The 19,556-nt window shown below is 41.9% G+C and overlaps 1 protein-coding gene across 2 annotated transcripts in view; it reads left to right on the plus strand.

Annotated features, from left to right (window-relative positions):
* Window positions 1-5,623, plus strand: part of ZDHHC15 (zinc finger DHHC-type palmitoyltransferase 15) — a 216,326-nt gene extending 210,703 nt beyond the window's left edge. For both annotated transcript variants that reach the window (XM_056130115.1, XM_056130116.1), the window contains one exon: window positions 5,437-5,623. The gene's annotated coding sequence lies outside the window, so the exon portion shown is untranslated. The remainder of the gene's footprint in view (window positions 1-5,436) is intronic.
* Window positions 5,624-19,556: the final 13,933 nt, after the last annotated feature.

Here is a 19,556-nt window from a genome sequence, read left to right on the forward strand (position 1 = left end):
ATTTTTGCAACTGTTTTATCTTAGCCGCCTATGGTTTTCTTTTTTTTTTTCTGTATTAGGGAATTAGAGTGTTATTGGGAGCTCCACTTTGAATTTTAATTTAAAAGATTTTGGCATGGTGGTTCTTCTTGAAAATTTTGTAGAATTCACTGGTGAAACCAGATGGTCTGAGCTTTTACTCTTAGGCAGACTTTTGGTTACTATTTCATTTCTGTGCTTGTGGTTTGTCTATTTAAGCCTTCTATTTCTTCCTGGCTCAGTCTTGAAAGGAGTTATTCTAAACATTTTTCACATTTCTTATAGGTTGTCCAAGTTGTTTGCACATAAATATTTGTACTAGTCTGTAGAATAACATTGCCACAGGGAGCTTAGGTTTATTGGGTTACACCCATCACAGTGCTCCCTAGTCACTCCCATTCCTCTTTTTATCTGTAAACTCTTCTCTGTGCTCTCCTCCCCATCCAGTTAATCACCTTTTCTCCCTAATCAGAGTCTATTAACTTGTAATATCAGATCCTTCCAAGGACACTGAACTTGTATTGTAATTTATGTCCTTTGCATAGTTTACCTTAAAGCAATGTCCTTTCTGTATGAACACAGGAAGACAGTTAATATTATGCTTTGTAACTTGGATGTTGATTGACTCCGAATAATATGTACTCCTCGGCATCTACTTTCTAGACTCAGTTGCCCTTATTTAGTTCCTAGCACCCCAAAAGCAGGGTCCCGACAAGGGACTGAATGGACCAGGGCAAGCTGTGAGCTACCCTGGTCGAAATGGGCCAGGCCAAAGAGCCATGATACTCAACTATAAGTTGAGGGCACTATCATGGACAAATGCTGTCATGATCCAAAAGTAAATAACGATGAGACTAGGACCCTGCTGGGGTTAGGAAGACTAACCTGGCCTGAGGACTGTAATATATATATATACACATATATGATTTGCTCGAGCGGGCCCAGTAACGTCTCCATTGGAGACTTTGTTGTTACTGTGTCTGGCATATCGAATACTCTCGGTAGCTTGCCGGGCTCTCCGAGAGGGGCGGAGGAATCGAACTCGGGTCGGCCATGTTGGCCGCTTGTAAGGCGAACGCCCTACCCGCTGTGCTATCGCTCCAGCCCTATGATATATTATATATATATATATATATATATATATATATATATATATCTGATGCTAGCATACATGCATTGAAAGTACAGACGATCATTTTTGTCTTCCTTCGTTTTGGCAGCCTAGTTCGGCCTTGAGATTTTATCGGCCTCTCCTTTCTCATCCTTCTCAGTGCTGCCATGTCTGTGAAGCCTTCAGGGTCAGGTGAATGAGACCAGTTGTAATTACTGGTTTTGGCATATCAAGTATACAACGGATAGCTTGCCAGGCTCTGCCATGCGGGCAGAATACTCTCAGTAGCTTGCCAGTCTTTCAGAGAGGGATAGAGGCTTTTGGGGCGACCTCTAAACACCCTCGTAGGTGTTACCATATTTGAACTCTATCAAATATGGTAAGGCAATTCCGGAAGATGGGTATTTAGTGTCTTATGATGTGTCGCACGGCCGCAAAGCGGCCACACAGGTCCAGAAAGCGTCCTGGAGTGTGGCGGCAGCTGGGTAGTGGAGGTAGTGTTGGTAGTGGAGGTCTGCCAGTGGGGTATTTATCTGGTCCCGGTAGGGGTAGGGTGGGTCTTCTGTGCGCAATCTGATCCCTGGGTCTCTGATGGTTGGTGGAAGCAGACAGAGCAGGGTAGGGTGGGGCCCTGATTATAATCGCTTTGTCACCTGTGGTTGGTGGGAGCAAGCAAAGAATCTCTGTCCCTGGGTCCGTTGAGCCTGGAGTCCAAGGTCTCAGAGAGTTTCGTTTATCTTGTTCTGTGGGTCTTCAGTCATGCTTGAGTCTCAGCCAGAGCTGCCACACGGGTCTGGAAAGCGTCCTGGAGTGTGGTGGAGGCTGGGTAGTGGAGGTAGTGTCATATATAGCAGAATATATAGTGAGATGTCCTCAGGAAGAACCAAACTGTAAGTTTATCTCTTACTGTGCTCATACAGATGACATTGCTAGAAATATTGGAAGTAGACTTACTAAACTATTTAAGTAGATTATTAGCTGAGGAAAGAATACACCCTTGTTGGGACCCCATCCTTGAGTAGATCTCCTAGTAATCTAGAATAATCTCTTTAGATGAGATTTTATCCTTGAGTTAATCTCCTCGAGGAGTGGTCTTACCTCTCTTTGCTGATTTGTTAATGTTCAACCCACCTTTATGTCACCACCCTACGTGATTGCTATATAAACTAAGACTGTAAGCTCGAAGGGGGCTGGGGCTCGAGAGAGCGAAGGGAGAAGGCTCAGGCTGAGGAGGAGGCTGAGGCTCAGACTCAGGCTCAAGTTCGGGCTCAGGCTTGGGCTCAAGAGAGCAGAGACTGAGGCTCAGGCAGAGGCTCAAGCTGAGGTACGGGCTCCAGAGGACAGAGTCAAAGGTGAGAGTGAAGATTCGTCGATTGCCTCGAGCAGGCCCCAGTAACGTCTCTTTCATCCTAGCCCTGAGATTTTTAAGAAAGTGCCATATTCAAGTCTCTTTAGGAGAATGAGACCCATCATTGTTACTGGTATTTGGCATATTGGGTACGCCACGGGGAGTTTGCCAGACTCTGCTGTGTGGGCAGGTTACATTCGGTAGCCTGCCAGTATGTCCAAAGTAGGAATGAGATAATAAAATGTCACGTGGCCGCAAATGAGGCCGCACGCTTCCGGGAGCTGAGTTTTATAGTCTCTGAGTCTTGGCCGTTGATGGGATTACACGGCGCTAGGGGGCCAGTTGGTGGGTGTGACCCCCGCCTACTGGAATTCGGGGGATCTGGGTGGAGGATGCTCAGTCCCGATCCGAGTAGGCTTGGAGATCTCAGCCCCGGGATCCGCGTGCCTTTGTTCCTCTGCAGGTACCTTCATGTGTGCGGAGAGTGGTCTCAGCATGGTGGTAGCTGGTTCTGGAGGTCTTCGGCTGCCAGAGCCCTGGTCAGGGCAGGGAGGAAAACTCAACCCGCTCCCCTCCAAGGGGCCCAGGCGAGGACAGCCAGGCACGGGTGCAGAAGATTGGAATAAACTACAATTGATACTGACTAGCATGGCCCTCGTTTCCTTTCTTCGCCTCACCATCGCCATCGACCTCCCCGGGGTAGGGGAAGTGATATGAGGCCACCGAACGCAAGCAGCAGGAGAGATAGAGCGCCACTGGACTTTTGAAACACACACTAGTCTCGTGATCTTTAGTACTTCTGCAGAATCAGTTGTAACCTGGATTTTTCACTTCTGATTAATTTTATCAAAGTTTTCTCTCATCTTGGTGAGCCAAATGAGAAGGCTTATAAATTTTATTGACTCTTAAAAGAGTCACACCTTAGTTTTATTGATTTTTATAGCAGATTTTTGTATCTGTTTCATTTATTTTTCACTTTCCTAACTTTCCTATTGTTTCCTACCTTCTGCGGACTGTTAGTTTTGTCTGTTCTTCCTTTATAGATCCTTCAGACATTTGAAACGTTCTTGTTTGCATGGCTCTGTATAGCAATGAAATACTTTTGCCATATACTATAAGATGTAATAGCTCATGTATTTGTTTCATTATTCTCCAGGTAAATTTTTATTTCCCCTTTGATTTTTTAATTAACTCAGTTATTCAAAGCATGTTGTTCGGTCTCCACATTTTTGACATTTTTCCTATTTTCTTTTCATTGTTGATTTCTAATCTCATGCCATTCCATTGTGATCAGAAAAGGTGCTTGATGTTATTTCAGTACTTACATGAACAGATGCTCACTGTCACTTATTTTTAGCTAAATGAAAACAAAAAAAAACACAATGATATGTCACCTCACACCTGTGAGAATTGACTGTCAAAAATATTAAAAGTGGTAAGTATTAAAGAATGTCGATTAAAAGGAACTATTATATATTGTATGAGGATGTACCGTTGATGTGAAAAACAGCTTGGAGGTTTCTTTTAAAAAAGCAAGTTCCATATTGCACAACAATACCACACCTATGAATTTATCTGAATGATATACAAATAATGGCAGAGTCTCCTGCCCCCGCGCCTGGCTGTCCTCGATGGGGCCCTTGGAGAGGGTCGGGTTGAGTTTCCCTTCCCACCCTGAGCAGAGCTCCGGCAGCTGAAGACCTTCAGAACCATCCACAGCCATGCTGAGACTACTCTCCACACGCATGAAGGTACCGGCAGAGGAACACAGACACGTGGATCCCGAGGCTGAGATCTCCAAGCCTGCTCTGATTGGGGCTGAGCATCCTCCACCCAGATTCTTCATCTTCCAGTAGGCGGGGGTCACACCCACCAACTGTCCCCCCTCCCCCCCGCCCCCACGCTGTGTAATCCCATTAACGGCCAAGACCCAGACACTATAAAACCCAGCTCCCAGAAGTGCGGCCGTATTCCCAGCGCTGTGATATCTTATTATCTCATTCTTGCTTTGGACAACCTGGCAGGCTACCGAATGTAACCTGCCCACACAGCAGAGTCTGGCAAACTCCCCGTGGTGTACCCAATATGCCAAATACCAGTAACAATGATGGGTCTCATTCTCCTAACCCTGAAAGAGCCTTGAATGTGGCACTTTTTAGAATCTCAGGGCTAGGACGAAGGAGACATTATTGGTGCCTGCTCGAGGCAATCAACGAAAAACGGAATGATCGTGATCGTGATACAAATAATAATTGAAATGTATATTTATACCAATAAGCTATAAATATATGCTACAGACAGTGCTATTTTCTGTATCATATTATAGATTTAACCATTTCTGGGTTATAGATTTAACCATTTAACCATTTCTGGGTTAAAAATAATAATAACATTGTGTACACAAATATGTAGCCCTGTCCTCCCGTTGTTCATCAATTTGCTCAAGCGGGCAGCAGTAATGTCTCCATTGTGAGATTTGTTGTTACTGTGTTTGGCATATAGAATATGCTAGGCTCTGCCATGCGGGTGGGATACTCTCAGTAGCTTGCCGGGCTCTCTGAGAGGGAGGGAGGAATTGAACCCAAGTCGGCCACGTGCTAGGCAAACGCCCTACCCGCTGTGCTGTCGCTCCAGACACAAATTTGTATTGTTCTTTTTTAATATGACCCCCGACATGACATCAGTAATTGTGGGCCATCAGGGCTATTTCTGCAAGTTCTCATAAACCACCAGGAGCTCAGGAATACAATGAAGGGCCTTGCATATGCTAGACATGGAGTTGGAGTTATCCACTAACATGGAGTTAGTTACTAGCTAACATCATGATTTTTTTTGTTTTCCAATGCTAATACATGTCATAAACATAATGTTAATGATTCCATAATATTCTCAATGGATGTTGTCATGTGCATAGTTCAGTTGCTTTACTCAATTGTGAATTTCTTTTTTTCATTCCTAGGACACTACATGTCCCATGATTCTTACCAAGTTTCTGTTAAGAACTATTTCAGTCATCAAAAGAAGTCACAATGTTGGATTGAACCATTTACAATTTAAGAGTATTCCATTAAATTCTTTCTGTACAGATAGATATTTCAGGACTTTACAACTTATTTCATTTAGTGACTGAAATTAGTCTCTTGATTCAAACCTTATATATTTTTTTTCTTTCTTAATTTCTGCTCCCCAACCTGTGAAACTCTAAATGTAATATATACCTTGCCAGAGATTCATTTCATTTATCTTTTCAAATAAAGCAGAGTTCAAAATACTTCTTGGAGTCTTTAATTCCACTGAAGATTATAAATCATATCTATAGGATCTTTGTGATAATAAAGGGAATCAGACTCTTTGCTGCTTATCTATATATGTATTTATAAATTTGCACATGAGGTGTATTTACACAAAATTCTGACTGCGCTGAAAATTAAGGTTAGATAAGTTTCAGGTTTAAATCGTATTTTCCCCTAAATAGTAATACAAATATTTATTGAGCTTTGAAATTCATCTCTATACCAAGACCTAAAATTCAAGAAGGATGTCCAGTACACCATGACCAAGGATGAATAGGGAATTCAACAATGTGAAACCCATTCTCTCTTATAGATCTGGTTGTTGCTAAAAGCACCATAGCTAATTGAAATGATCTGATTAGACCATATTTTCACCTTATTAACATAATGATTGTTTTAAGATTAATAGTATTAATTTGTACAATCTTCTGATTGCTGTTCTTCTTTTCATTGCTACCTACATTATTTTTGTAGTTATAAATTACTATTACAATAAGAGAAATTGTAAGCCTTAATTATGGACCATAGATTTCATTAAATGTAGAAATGATTTTTAGGTTTGATATAATTGGTGTTCATATGGCAGAATAGACCCAGCAAGCAACACTTCCATTCAAATCACAAAAAGGAAGGGGGTTATAGACAAGGAAATTTTAAGCACTTTCATAATGAAAATTAATGACGCTAGAGAATCACAGAAAAGCATCTTCAGTATATCAAAAAGAGCTGTAAGAGCACAAGGATTTCTCACCCAAGACATTAAAATTATAGCCAGCAAATACATGCTCACAGAGGAAAAAATACCTGTAATTGGAGATAAATTTCTGATAAGATCAAATCTTTAGAAGATAAAATGGCATGAATTCAACAATTCAAATGGACAAAAAGAAATAAGATTTAGGAATAATTTCTATCTCATCTCTAAACACTAGGGTCAAGGGTGATTGAGGCATCCCCCTTTTACTACAATACATTTCCTTATCCAATATTCTATATTCCATAGTTGGCAGGCAGGGTTGAAATGGGGGTTCGGATGGGGAGGAAAAACTGGTGGAGGAAAGTTGACACTGGTAGAGGGATTGATGTTGAATTATTATATGCCTAAAACTCAACTATTAAGTTTGTAAATTGTGATTATTTAATAATTTTTTTAATTTAGGGAAAATGGAAAAACTCTGAGAGGGGCCAGTGAGATACTACAGCAAGTAAGGCACATGCCTTGCAAATTGCTGACCCAGGTTTGAATCTGACACCACATATGGTCTCCTAAGCACCATCAGGAATCACTTCTGAGCACAGAGCCAGGAGGAAGATTTGAACAATGCCAGGTGTGTCCCCAAAACAAAACAAAAAAATAAAACCATATGATAGATAGCTGACTTCATTAGAAGAGAAAATATCAGAAATGGGCATTTCAAGAAGAGCACAAACTATATTCAATAATTGAGATGTTTCCCAAACTAAGAAAATAACTAACTATAGATGCCCATGAAACTGAAAGAGCACCCAAATACAAATCATTATTAAAATATATGTATAGTCAAATGACAGCAAGTTGATACCAACACAAAAAGGGATATTTTAATTATATATAGTTTGTTGTAATCATCAGGGTAACCATAAAACAAAATCCAGGTGCAAGAGACTTGTTCCTGAAAAATGAAGAAATTTGGAGAATAATCAAGGAAAACAATCCATGTGAAGAGACAGAGTGAAACAAATGAAATAGATATATTTTAGAAACAGAAAATAAGAGATTCCAATAAGTATGCCCCATATGTCAATAATTACCCTAAATATGCATGTTCTGAACTTACCAATGAAAATGCAGTGACTGGGTGGATATAAATGCAACATTTTCTATATTATGCTTACAAGAGGAAGCATATCTTTCTTCAGATAAAAGAGAGATTCCGGATTAAAACTTGTAGCAAAGAGTTCCTTGTCAGTAATAGAAACATATAAAAATAAGTTTGGCGGGCCGGAGCGATAGTAAAGCGAGTAGGGCGTTTGCTTTGCATGGGGCCAACCCTGGTTCAATTCCTGGCATCCCATATGGGCCCCCAAGCACTGACAGAAGTAATTCCTGAGCACAGAGCCAGGAGCATTGCTGGGTGTGACCTAAAAAGCCAAAAATTAAAAAATAATAAATTGTTACTGTCTTCTGTCATAAAATAGACTTTCAGAGGAATAAGATTATCAGACACAAAGACAGATACTGTTGGGGAACAGTTTTCCCCCAATAGTGCCCGGACACTTTGCGCACTGGGTCCGGGAAGATGTGGGGCAAAGGATGATGGGTGCATGGAGGAACACCCTCCAGGAGCAACTGATAGCTGTTCACCTTATTACCAAATACACACAAATTTTATAGAGGGTCTTGGCTTACAAGAAACTCCAATCACATGAAGTTCAGCATTATTGGCCTATCATCTCTCCAACTCTGCTTTGCCCCAGTCCAATCCCAATCAATGCTAGATGCTGCAGTTAAGATGACTTGCTAAGCATACGTGACGGTTTATGTGTCTAGGAGGTTGAGTGAGACTCAAAGCCGAACACCTGGTGGTGGTGGCTGACACACTGTTCTTGCCAACTTTGCCTAGATACTCCTTCTTGTGAGGCTTCGCTTCTGGGCCACTTTGCAAGGTTGGGTCTTATCTGCTCCAGTGCCTGTTACCATGATCCACAAGATACTATATAATTATTGAAGCATCAATCCATCAAGATCAAGACTATATAATGGTTATCAATATTTATGAACCTACCAGAGGTACATACAAATATACAGTGCAATTATTAAAAGACCTTCAGGGATACATTTACAGAAACACAATCATAGTAAGTGATGTCCACACACCTTACAGCAAATGGGCAGATTACCCTAAGAATTAAAAATAAAGTAGCACTGTAGCACTGTCCTCTAGATGTTCATCAATTTGCTCGAGCAGGCAGCAGTAACATCTCCATTGTGAGACTTTTTTTTTTTTTTTGCTTTTTGGGTCACACCCGGCAATGCCCAGGGCTTACTCCTGGCTCATGCACTCAGGAATCACTCCTGGCGGTGCTCGGGGGACCATATGGGATGCTGGGAATCGAACCTGTGTCGGCTATGTTGGCTGCGTGCAAGGCAAACGCCCTACCCGCTGTGCTATCGTTCCAGCCCCGAGACTTGTTTTTAATGTGTTTGGCATATTGAATATGCCACGGGGAGCTTGCCAGTCTCTGACATGCAGGCGGGATACTCTCGGTAGCTTGCCAGGCTCTCTGAGAGGGACGGAGGAATCGAACCCGGGTCGAATTAAGTAATTGAAGAGACAATCATATTAGCTACATATAGAAAATTCTATCCCCAAATAAATGAATATATATGCTTCTTAAGGTCACCTGGGACATTCTCAAGTATAGCTACCTTGTTGGGACACAGATAAGTATTAATAAATTATTAAGCAATTATTAATAAATACATGAAGAATGAAATAATAAAATATGCATCTTTTTATTATTAGCCAATAAAATTTTATTTGTAAAGAAAATTTTCTTTATTATGAGTTAAATAAAAAACGAAGGAAATGAGAAAATCAAACATGCAGAAACAAAAACATGCTTCCGAATAACTTTAATCAATAAGCAGGAAATAAAGAAAATACAAATTACACAGAAAAAAAAGAAAAGATACAAGTTCTCAGATCTTTTTGGACACAGCAAAAGCTACTTCAGGGGTATGTTTTTACATGCCACCTTATATCTTAAGGACCTAGAAAAAGAGGAAGAAATTGAACTAAAGGTGGAAAAAGGAAGGAAATAATTAAAAATTAGAGCGTAAATCCATAAAATAGAAACCAAAAAGATAATACAAAAGAGCAATGACACTAAGAGCTGTTTCTCTGAATGAAGGGTTTTTTTTAGTTTTAGGAATATAATATTTCATCACCAATCCCACCACCAATGTCAACTTTGCTCCACCACTGTACCATATTCCATCCCTACCACCATCCCCTCCATGCTCCACCCCTCACCTTTAACTTTGACAGGCACATCGCAAAGTTCCAGTGGTTGCAGCTTAGATCTTGTGTTTTTATTGTTGTTGAGTCTAGATATATAGCTATACTATTTTGGATATATATCAATACCATTCTCCCACATCACCAGTATAACTAAAAACCCTACCAGTCTTCGCCAATTATTCCCACTTTTCTTCTTTCCCCTTTGATTTCTTTTATTTCTCCTTCCTTCTTCTATCTAAACTCTGCAGTCAAGGATGATCTAGGCATCCCCGCTTTACTGACAGTACACTTCCTCATCCAGTTATTCTATATACAGCAGATAAGTGAGATCATCCTGTATTTTTCTTTCTTCTGGCTTCACTTACATATCTTCCAGTTCTAACCAGGTTGCAGCAAAATGATTTCGTTGTTCAAAGCAAATTTATTACATCGTTCTATGTAGCTGCCAGGAATTATTTCATCACTCCTGGCAGCTACATACTATTCCATTGTGTTTATATACCACAGCCTCATAATACATTCCTCTGTCTTTGGACACATAAATTGATTCCATATCTTAGCCATTGTACTGAGTGCAGCAATAAAAATGCTGTTCATGTGTCTTCTCAAATGAGTGTTTTTATGTCCTGGGGGTAGACCCAAAAAGTAGAATTGCTGAGTCATATGGCAATTTAATTCTATGTTTAATGAGGAGTCTTCATACTGTTCTCCACAGGACTTGAACCAAACAACATTCCCCCCAGCAGTGGATAAGAGTTTCTTTTTCACCACATCCACACAAACACAAATTGTTCCTACAATTTTTTTATTTTTTATTTGCACTGTTCTCAGTAGTAAGAGATGGAAACTCACTGTTGTCTTGATTTGGATTTCACTAATTAATGATGATTGATGCAGAGTGTTTTATATATTCTTCATGTGTCTGCTGGACATCTGTTCGTTTCCCTCTGACAATATCTTGAATGAAGGTGTTTTTAAAGGATTAAAAAATGACAAAAACCTCATTAGACTCACCAAGAACAAAGGAGATAAATTCTTAATAAAAAAGAATCAGAAATGGTGCTGGAGGGATAGCAGAGCAAATAGGGCGTTTGCCTTGCAAGCGGTCGACCCGGGTTCAATTCCCAGCATCCCATATGGTCCCCCGAGCATCGCCAGGAGTAATTCCTGATTGCAGAGCTAGGATTAACCCCTGAGCCTCACCGGGTGTGAACCAAAAAGCAAAAAAAAAAAAAAGAATCAGAAATAATGGAGGTGAGGGCCAGAGCAAGAGTACAGCAGGTAGGGCATTTGTCTTGTATGAGCCAACTATAGCTCTTTCCCCAGCATCCCATTTGGTCCTCTGAACCAACTAGACGTGATCCTTGAGTGCAGAGCCAGGAGTAAGCCCCAAGCACAACAGGAACACCCCCCAAAATAAAGGAGTTGATATTACAATTTATATTTCTGTAATATAAAGAATTAGAAGAGACTGTTCTGAACATATATCTGCAAACAAATCCTATAACGTAGAAGACATGAACAAATTTTTAGAATCATAGTAACTTTCAGCACTAAACCTAAAATAGACTTAAGTAAACTAATTAAAAGTACAGAAATCAAAACAGTAATCAAGTCTCCCTAAGAACAAAAATTTAAGACCAGGTGGATTCTCTAGTGAGTTGTTCCACAGTAAAGTACACATCGTCCTCCTATTTCTAAAACAAACAGGGGTAGGGGGTGGGAGATAGGAATCACTCCAAACACATTCTATAACACAAATAGTGCATTTTACCCAACCCAGAAAAGGATAGCAAAAAATACCCTATAGAATGTTATCTCTAATGAATATGAATACAAAATTCCTTAGCAAAATCTTGGCACACCAAATCCAGCAATACATCAGGAGAATAATTTATGATGAACAAGTGAGATCCTAGGTCTTTGATAAAATTCAAGTACATTTGTCATTTTTAAAATGCTCAAAGCATTCTAAATAGATGGACTATAATTTCATATATAATAAGCCTATAGTTAATATAATCAATCATTAAAAAACCTGAATCCGCAATACAGCTCACGGAGGATCCTGATGTATTGGGCTTGAATGCCCTGATTGGCTAGGGCTTCAATGACCGCTTCCGTCTCAACAGAATCAAAGGCCTTCTTTACATCAATGAACGTTAAGCAGAGCGGCATCTTAAACTCCCGAGAAACCTCAATGAGCTTGGTTACCGTGTGGATATGGTCGATGGTGCTGAATCCTTTGCGGAACCCTGCTTGCTCGCATGGTTGTCCTTCATCTAGTGTTCTGCCTATCCTATTCAGGATGACTCTAGTGAACAGCTTGTAGATGACAGACAATAGGCAGATCGGGCGATAGTTGCCAATGTCATGGATGTCTCCCTTCTTGAACAGTAGTACGGTCCTGCTGGTTTTCCATTGGGACGGAACCTTGCATTCAGACAGGTAGCGAGTGAAGAGCCGAGCCAGTGTATTGATGAGTACTGACGGCAGGTTCTTCAGGTGTTCAGGTCTGACCTTGTCTGGGCCGGGTGCTGTTTGCTTCTTTACCAACGAAATGGCGTGTCGGATTTCGGAAGGGAGAACGTTAGGAACGACATACCCATCCTGTGGAATTTGGTATGTCAGCAAGTGGACATGGCTATCGAAGAGATTTGAGTAGAAGTCATGGATAATCTTCTCCATTGCCGTTCTGGAGGATGTGATGGATCCATCAGGACGTCGGAGGGCAGTCATCTTGGTCTTATAGTTGGCGAAGGACAGGCGGGCGTTACGAATACTTTTCCCGGCTTCTGCCGCATCTATCAGTACTTCTGCTCTTCTCTCTTTGAGGTCTTCCTTGATCGCATCTCTGCACTGCTTTGCAAGCTCGGACGTTAGCTTGCGGTTGCCTGAGGCATGCGCCAAACCACGCTGGCGAATTAGCTCAAGAGTTTTCGAAGATAGGCGACTTTTTGTGGCTATCTCTCTCTTGGCGTTCCTCGCACATTCATGGAGGTGCTGAACCAGTCGATCGTATTCCTCGTCAATGTTGTCAACAATGGCATCTTCCCATGTTGCCGCAATAGTACCAAAGAGTTCCCAGTTGGTGGTCATTCTGGGAGTTCTCTTTTTGAACTTTGCAGCCCTTTCTCCCCGCTCTGTGAAGTAGAATTTTGCACGAAGGAGACGGTGGTCCGATCCCGTTCGAAATTTTGGGACAACAGCGACATCAGTCAGGCAAAACCGTCGATTGAATATGATGTGGTCTATTTCGTTGTGGAATCGTCCACCGGGAGACTCCCATGTCCATCGTTTAGATTCTGCCTTCTGGAACTGTGAGTTACCATGAATGGTCTTGGTCGACATGATGAACTCAGACAGTCTCTCACCCTGTTCGTTCCATTCTAGGCCATGGGTCCCGATGTGAAGTTCTTCAGCTGATCTTCTCGGTCCTATCTTGGCATTAAAATCACCCACAATGATCTTGTAGAAGGTGTGGTCTTCTTTATAGAACTTCTCTAGCTCCATGTAGAACTTCTCGATTTCTCTTTCATCATAATGAGATGTTGGTGCGTAGACAACGAAGATAGAAACTGCAGGCAGTGAGCCACATCTATTCAAATGTAAACGTCCGATTCGGGTTGTTAGGCATTCGAATGAATCAATGCTCTTGGCCAAGTTTGTGTTGACAAGGACACCGACGCCTCCAACACCTCTTTTATCGCATGTTCCGAGGAACAATTCTTCTCCGGTGTCGAAAACAGCATGGTGAGATTCGTGCCTTCTTGTCTCGGTCAGACCAATGATGTCGTACTTGATCATTCGTGCTTGTACCATCAGGTCCTCGATGGATGCATCTGATGCTAGCGTACGTGCATTGAAAGTACAGACGATCATTTTTGTCTTCCTTCGTTGTGGCAGCCTAGGTCGGCCTTGAGATTTTGTCGGCCTCTCCTTTCTCATCCTTCTCAGTGCTGCCATGTCGGTGAAGCCTTCAGGGTCAGGTGAATGAGACCAGTTGTAGTTACTGGTTTTGGCATATCGAATACACAGCAGATAGCTTGCCAGGCTCTTCCGTGCGGGCGGAATACTCTCGGTAGCTTGCCAGTCTTTCCGAGAGGTATAGAGGCTTTTGGGGTGGCCTCTAATCACCCTTGTAGGTGTTACCATATTTGAACCCTATCAAATATGGTACGACAATTCCAGAAGATGGGTATTTAGAGCTGTATTGCGGATTCACTACCAGGATCTCACCATTCTACAAAGAAGTGATTGTTGATGTCAAGAGAGGGGTGCGGCAGGGTGATACCATTTCACCGAAACTCTTCAGTGCCACCCTCGAGAACATCATGCGACGACTGGAATGGGAAGGAATGGGAGTGAAGATAGATGGTCGGCAACTACACCACCTCCGCTTTGCTGATGACATTGTTTTAATAACACCAAACATCAGCCAAGCGGCACAAATGCTGGCCGACTTTGACCGTGAGTGTGGAAAGGTAGGACTACAGCTGAATCTTACGAAGACAATGTTTATGAGAAACAGTCTTGTTCCTGACGCCCCATTCGCTCTCAATGGAACGACCATCTCCGAATGCAACAGCTATGTGTACCTAGGTCGAGAGGTCAACATGAGAAATGACCTGGCACCCGAGCTGCGCAGGAGGAAGAGAGCGGCTTGGAACGCCTTCAAGAACGTCGAAGAAATAGCTAAGAGGACGAAGAACCTCCGGCTCCGGGCACATCTCTTTGATTCCACTGTTCTTCCTGCATTAACATATGCCTCAGAGACCTGGGCCCTACGCAAACAAGATGAGAACGCCATTCAGGTCTCCCAAAGAAGAATAGAAAGAGCTATGCTTGGAATAACACGTTTCACTCAAATGAGAGAACGAATCCGGAGTTCTGACATCCGTCGACGATCAAGGATCAGGGACGCTGTCTCATATGCCAAGGTGTCGAAAATCAGATGGGCTGGTCACGTAATGAGATTTAAAGACGACCGTTGGACTAGAGCTGTTACTGATTGGATTCCACGGGATGTCAAGAGACCGCGTGGCCGCCCACCTACCAGATGGTCAGACTTCTTTGTCAAGATCATGAACGATCGGTTTGAGGCCCTCCATGTTCCCGGAGCGAAGAGATGCCATTGGGCTACACTAGCACGCGACAGGGACAAATGGAGACGTTACTGGCGCCCGCTCGAGCAAATCGACGACTAACGGGAAGTTAAGTGATTAAGTGAAGTGATTAAAAAACCTGAAAGTTTTTTCCCTAAAGATATGGAACAAGTCCATTTTCACTACTACCATTTAACATATTTTTTGAAGTTTTCACCAGAGCAATTAGACAAGAAAATAATAAAAATAATAAATAAAAATAATCTAAATTTAAAAAGAAAAAAATTATCACTGCTTGCAGATGATAAGATTCTAAATATTCTACAAAAAAAACTACTGTATAAAGTGGCAGGATACAAAATCACTATATGAAATATAAATTGCATTTCTGTACACATCAACCACATCATGCCGTTTTTGACACTGGAGAGGAACTGTACCTAGGAACATGTGACAAAAAAGGCGTCGGTGGTGTCGGTGTCCTTGTCAACCCAAACTTGGCCATAAGCATTGATTCATTCGAATGCCTAACAACCCGAATCGGACGATTACACTTGAATAGATGTGCTTCACTGCCAGCAGTTTCTATCTTCGTTGTCTATTCATCAACAGCCAATTATGATGAAGGAGAAATTAAGAAGTTCTACATGGAGTTGGAGAAGTTCTATAAAGAAGACCACACCTTCTACAAGATCATTGTGGTTGATTTTAATGCTTAGATAGGACCGAGAAGATCAGCTGAAGAACTCCACATCAGGAACCATGGCCTAGAATGGAACAAACAGGGTGAGAGACTGTCTGAGTTCATCATGTCGACCAAGACCATCCATGGCAACTCACAATTCCAGAAGGCTGAATCTAAACTTTGGACATGGGAGCCTCCCAGTGGACGGTTCCACAACAAAATTGACCACATCATATTCAATCAACAGTTTTGCCACAGCTATGTCGATGTTGTCCCAAAATTCCAAACGGGATTGAACCACCATCTCCTTCGTGCAAAATTCTACTTCACGGAGTGGGGAAAAAGGGCTGCAAAGTTTAAGAAGAGAACTCCCAGAATGACCACCAACTGGGAGCTCTTTGGCACTATTGCTACAACATGGGAAGATGCCATTGTTGACAACATTGATAAGGAATACGATCCACTGGTTCAGCACCTCCATGATAGCCATGATAGTGCGAGGAATAGCAAGAGAGAGATGGCCAAAAAAGATGCCTGTCTTCGAAAACTCTCAAGCTCATTCACCAACGTGGCTTGGTGCAAGCCTCAGGCAACCACACGTGAACGTCCAAGCTCACAAAGCAGTGCAGAGAAGTGATAAAGGAAGACCTCAAAGAGTGTAGAGCAGCAGTGCTGCAAGATTCGGCAGAAGCCGGGAAAAGCATTTGCAATGCCTGCCTGTCCTTCGCCACTACAAGACCAAGATGACTGCCCTCCGACATCCTGATGGATCTATCACATCTTCCAGAAGGGAAATGGAGAAGATTATCCATGACTTCTACTCGGATCCCTTTGATAGCCACGTCCACCTGCCCACCTATCAAATTCCGCAGGATGAATATGTCATTCTCAATGTTCTCCCTTCTGAAATCCGACACGCTATTTTGTCAGTAAAGAAGCAAACAGCACCCGGTCCAGACAAGGTCAGACCCGAACACCTGAAGAACCTGCCGTCAGTACTCATCAATACACTGGCTCGGCTCTTCACACGCTACCTGTCTGAATGCAAGTTATCGTCCCAATGGAAAACCAGCAGGACTGTACTACTGTACAAGAAGGGAGATATCCACGACATTGGCAACTATTGCCCGATCTGCCTATTGTCTGTCGTCTACAAGCTGTTAACTTGAGTCATCCTGAATAGGATTGGCTGAACACTAGATGAAGGACAACCATGCGAGCAAGCTGAGTTTCACAAAGGATTCAGCACAATCAACCATATTCACACGATAATCAAGCTTATTGAGGTTTCTCGGGAGTTCAAGATGCCACTCTGTCTAACGTTCACTGATTCTGTTGAGACGGAAGTGGTCATCAAAGCCCTAGCAAAACAGGGCATTCAAACTCAATACATCAGGATCCTCCATGAGCTGTGTTACAGATTCACTACCAGGATCACACCATTTTACAAGGAAGTGATCATCGATGTCAAGAGAGGGGTTTGGCAGGGTGATACCATTTCACCGAATCTCTTCAGTGCCACCCTTGAGAATGTCATGCAACAACTGGAATGGGAAGGAATGAGAGTGGAGATAGACGGTCAGCAACTACAGCACCTCCGCTTCGCTGATGACATTGGTTCTAATAACACCAAACATTAGCCACAAGGCACAAATGCTAGCCAACTTCTACCGTGAGTGTGGAAAGGTCGGACTACAGCTGAATCTCACAAAGACAATGTTTATGAGAAATGGTCTTGTTCCTGATGTTCCTTTCACTCTCAATGGAATGAACATCTTTGAATGCAATAGTTATGTGTACCTAGGTCGAGAAGTCAACATGATGAATGACCTAGCACCTGAGTTGTGCAGGGGGTAGAGAGTGGCTTGGAATGCTTTCAAGCATCGAAGAAATAGCTAAGAGGACCAAGAATCTCCAGCTCCAGGCACATCTCTTCGATTCCACTCTTCTTCCTGCATTAACATACGCCTCAGAGACCTGGGCCCTATGAAAACAGGATGAGAACGCTATTCGGGTCTCCCAAAGAGAAATTGAACGAACCATGCTTGGAGTATCACACTTTACTCAAATGAGAGAAAGAAATCGGGTGTTCTGACCTCCCTCAACAGTCAAGAATCAGGGATGCTGTCTCATTTGCCAAGGCATCAAAAATCAGATGGGCTGGACAGACTTCTTCATCAAGTCCCTGAATGATTGGTTTGAGGCTCTTCACCATTGGCCTACACTAGCACGTGACAGGGATGAATGGAGACGTTATTGGCAATCACTCGAGCAAATCAATGAATAACGGGATGTCAAGTGATCCTGTGATCAAGTGATTTCTGTACACAAATTAGAGGAATAAAAATTAATTAAAATTAGAATTCATTAAAATATCTGAATAAACATAAAGAAAGGAAATTACCTATACAATGAAAACTTTACCACATTTTAAAAATAGCAGAAGAAAGAACTAATAAAGTGGAATTATAGAAATAACAGCAGAAGAAAGAAATAATAATAATAGAAATACAAAGAAATATAAAGACACCCTGTGTTGATGGATTGATGTGTTGGAAGTATAAACACTGTTAAATGTATACCTAATGCAATTTATAGATTCAGTACAATCACTATCAAAACACTGATATAATTTTTCAAGGAAATAAAACAATTATAACAGCTTGGAACCATATATGGAACAAAAGAGCACAATAGGCAAAGGAATTATGAGAAAAATGAAAATTAAATAGAGATAGAAGTATTGTAAGGATAAATTTTCATGGGCCTGAGAGACAGTACAGGAAGCATGGAGCTTGCCTTGTGTATCTGCTCCAGGTTTGATACCCAGCACCCCATATGTTCCCTCAAGTGTCTTCAGGATTGATCCCTGAGCACCACCAGGTGTGTCCCTCAAACAATAAAAAAGTAGTGACAAGTTTTATAATTGACATTAACTTGAGGCTTAGCACTACATAATGTTTTCACAGCATGGGTTAATGATAATAATAAAGCAATTTTGCATTTTATGCTGAGTGGTAACTCAGCCATTAACATAGTTTACAACCATTTTAGCTTTCTATATGTCTTATGTTCCCAGTCTGTGAGTATGGAGACTAATGGTACTATTTTAAATAATAATTCTTCAAGGCACCGAAATTTTTCTTGTTTTTAGCCAATACCCTAGTATTCAGTTACTTGACAATGTCCCAACTTTTACAGAGACAAGAGGAATAAGAATCATTTTATAGCTATTAAGGAACTGATTTCCAAAAAAGGGGGGAACTGTAGAGATAGCACAGCAGGTAGGGCATTTGCCTTGCACGCGGTTGACCCGGGTTCGATTCCCAGCATCCCATATGATCCCCTGAGCACCGCCAGGAGTAACTCCTGAGTGTAGAGCCAGGAGTAACCCCTGTGCATTGCCAGGTTTGACCCAAAAAGAAAAAAAAGGAACTAATTTCCTAAAGAGGTATTAAGTTTGTTATATTAATTTTCCTAAATATTTTTTAATTAAAAAGTATTATTTGTCATAATAAGTTCAGTGTTTAGATTCCTATAGACGTGTGAAAGTGAGCAATACTATTGCTTAATGAAACAAAAATCTCATTCATTTGAACCATGTAGGTAGCACTGTCCTCCTGTTGTTCATCAATTTGCTTGAGCGGGCACCAGTAACGTCTCGATTGCGAGACTTGTTGTTACTGGTTTTGGCATATCCAATACGTCACGGGGCTCTGCTGTGTGCGCGATACTCTCGGTAGCTTGCCAGGTTCTCCAAGAGGAATGGAGGAATCGAACCTGGGTCGGCCGCGTGCAAGGCAAACGCCCTACCTGTAATTTTAATAAATAATTACTCTGGGGAAGCCAGAGCAATAGAATAGCAGGTAAGTCACTTGCATTGCAGGCTGCTCATTCCCTGGAATCACTTTTTGTTCCTTGAGAGTCGCCAAGGATGATGTCTGAGTGCAGAGCCAGATGTAAGCCCAGACCACTGCCAGGTGTGGCCCCCA

This window comes from Sorex fumeus, unplaced genomic scaffold, assembly GCF_029834395.1.
Source record: "Sorex fumeus unplaced genomic scaffold, SorFum_2.1 ptg000073l, whole genome shotgun sequence".
NCBI classification, from domain to species: Eukaryota; Metazoa; Chordata; class Mammalia; order Eulipotyphla; family Soricidae; genus Sorex; species Sorex fumeus.